Source organism: Limulus polyphemus, unplaced genomic scaffold (assembly GCF_000517525.1).
Source record: "Limulus polyphemus unplaced genomic scaffold, Limulus_polyphemus-2.1.2 Scaffold768, whole genome shotgun sequence".
NCBI lineage: Eukaryota > Metazoa > Arthropoda > Merostomata > Xiphosura > Limulidae > Limulus > Limulus polyphemus.
This window is the reverse complement of record NW_013666378.1, coordinates 332,041-335,265: the sequence shown is the minus strand read 5'-3', so window position 1 is coordinate 335,265 and position 3,225 is coordinate 332,041. Positions and strand designations below refer to the sequence as shown.

The 3,225-nt window shown below is 32.1% G+C and overlaps 1 protein-coding gene across 1 annotated transcript in view; it reads right to left on the bottom strand.

The window, feature by feature from the left end:
• LOC106460435 (7-dehydrocholesterol reductase-like) overlaps positions 1-3,225 on the bottom strand; it is a 16,365-nt gene that overhangs the window by 5,008 nt on the left and 8,132 nt on the right.

The window sequence follows — 3,225 nt, the reverse complement described above, 5'->3', positions numbered from 1 at the left end:
CAAAGTTTGGGGAGGATGTCCTGAGGTTACACGTTATTCTAAATCAGCTTCCAAAGTTTGGGGAGGATGTTCTGAGGTTAGACGTTATTCTAAATCAGCTTCCAAAGTTTGGGGAGGATGTTCTGAGGTTAGACGTTATTCTAAGTCAGCTTCCAAAGTTTGAGGAGGATGTTCTGAGGTTAGACGTTATTCTAAATCAGCTTCCAAAGTTTGAGGAGGATGTTCTGGTATTGGACATTATTCAAGTCAACTTCAAAGCTTGGGGAGGAAGTTCTGAGGTTAGACGTTATTCTAAATCAGCTTCCAAAGTTTGAGGAGGATGTTCTGAGGTTAGACGTTATTCTAAATCAGCTTCAAAGTTTGGGGAGGATGTTCTGAGGTTAGACGTTATTCTAAATCAGCTTCAAAGTTTGAGGAGGATGTTCTGAGGTTAGACGTTATTCTAAATCAGCTTCAAAGTTTGGGGAGGATGTTCTAAGGTTAGACGTTATTCTAAATCAGCTTCAAAGTTTGAGGAGGATGTTCTGGTATTGGACATTATTCAAGTCAACTTCAAAGCTTGAGGAGGAAGTTCTGAGGTTAGACGTTATTCTAAATCAGCTTCCAAAGTTTGAGGAGGATGTTCTAAGGTTAGACGTTATTCTAAATCAGCTTCCAAAGTTTGAGGAGGATGTTCTGAGGTTAGACGTTATTCTAAATCAGCTTCAAAGTTTGGGGAGGATGTTTTGTACACCTTTTCATATCTTAACGGACAGAAGCACAGATAGCCCTCTGCGTTTAATAACAAACATACCTTAAATCCCCTTCCCATTGTGAATAGCCGCGTAATAAAGTTCCCCGTTGAAAAATAAAAGAAGAAGAAAGAGTTTGGTTCTTATGACTAGATTATTTTCTAACCTTTTTTTTTTGTTAATGATTAAAGAAAATACAATAAGCCGATTTTGTTTGTGTTCGTTGAATTTCACAAAAAGCTACGCGTCCTTAATTTTGAAGTGATAAGCTCGAGGGAAGGCAGCTAATGAACACCATCCACCGTCAACTCTTGGGCTACTCTAATTGTATAGTGGGATTGACCGTCACATTATAACACCCCCACATCTGAAAACACGAGCTGTTCGGTGACGGGACTCAAATCCGATATTTTTTTATCACTTCCACATCATGAATAGTAAACACAAAATCCTTAACGTGATTTATTTGATATTAGAATAAGCTTCACATCATGAATAGTAAACACAAAATCCTTAACGTGATTTATTTGATATTAGAATAAGCTTCACATCATGAATTGTAAACACAAAATCCTTAACGTGATTTATTTGATATTAAAATAAGCTTCACATCATGAATAGTAAACACAAAATCCTTAACGTGATTTATTTGATATTAAAATAAGCTTCACATCATGAATAGTAAACACAAAATCCTTAACGTGATTTATTTGATATTAGAATAAGCTTCACATCATGAATAGTAAACACAAAATCCTTAACGTGATTTATTTGATATTAGAATAAGCTTCACATCATGAATAGTAAACACAAAATCCTTAACGTGATTTATTTGATATTAAAATAAGCTTTGGATCCGTTAAATATGTTTCAATCATTAAAGAAAAGACATTTATTTATACGTTCATGTAGGAAATAATACAAACTTCTTTTATATGAAGTAAAAAAACGTGGGCAAAATTCAGTCATTGTTAAGACTTTTATCATTTACTACAATCTAATATAAATATATATATATCAGATTCCCCGCGGTACACTTTATCTAATATGAAGATATATATCAGATTCCCCGCGGTAAACTTTATCTAATATAAATATACATACCAGATTCCCCGTGGTAAACTTTATCTAATATAAAGATATATATATATTTATCATATTCCCCGCTGTAGACTTTATCATCTAATATAAAGATGTATATCAGATTCCCCGCGGTAGACTTTATCATCTAATATAAAGATATATATATCAGATTCCCCGCGGTAGATTTTATCATCTAATATAAAGATATATATATCAGATTCCCCGCTGTAGACTTTATCATCTAATATAAAGATGTATATCAGATTCCCCGCGGTAGACTTTATCATCCAATATAAAGATATATATATCAGATTCCCCGCGGTAGACTTTATCATCTAATATAAAGATATATATATCAGATTCCCCGCGGTAGATTTTATCATCTAATATAAAGATATATATATCAGATTCCCCGCTGTAGATTTTATCATCTAATATAAAGATATATATCAGATTCCCCGCTGTAGATTTTATCATCTAATATAAAGATATATATCAGATTCCCCGCTGTAGACTTTATCATGTAATATAAAGATATATATATATATATCAGATTCCCCGCTGTAGACTTTATCATCTAATATAAAGATATACATATCCAATTCCCTATTGTCAGCAGAGCTTAGATAATTCATGCTGTAACATTGCGCTGCAACAAACAAAAACTGTATTGTTGGTCATTATAAACACACCGCACTTTTGACTTATTTAGTGCTAAACTTTGATAGAGGGCGCTATGATTATACTTAAAAGTTAGGGTTAAAAAGCGCTTTCCTTGTACGAGGATTAATCGTAAGTTACATATTTTTATGTAGGTTAATACTATCAGCGGAAATCATGAACACTCATTTATTTCTAATTTTTAAATTATAGTAATTCATGTTATTTCAGCCATACAAGTCTTAATAATCTAAAGTACATTGTTGTTTCGATTTTAAATACAGAGATATGATTTTGTTTGATTACACATCTAAAGATAATTTAAAAGCTTTAGCCAACAAAAAAATTTATTTTGTCATATTACATATTTAAATTTGCGTCAACAGTTTCTTAAAAATTTAACGTACTTCGAATAGTCTATCCAAAAAATACCATAAATAAATTTCTACTGGTAAGTCGTCCTGGATGTACAAAAGTGCCATCTACTGGTGAAAAGTAGGGTAAAAATTACCGAACTTTTTTATAAAATAATAAAAGGAATTATTTTGTCATAAATGCATTATCTAGCACAGCTGTAAATAAAAGTTGATGGATATGTTAAACTTGTGATAAACTAAAGGTCGTTTATACGTGGAAAGTATCGTTTTTAATACTTCTTATTTTTAATAAAATTTGGAAAAACCACCTGCAAAAAAAAAATAATTAACCAAACGATTTTGATGTGCAGCTAACCCAGCGAGAGACCTGCTAT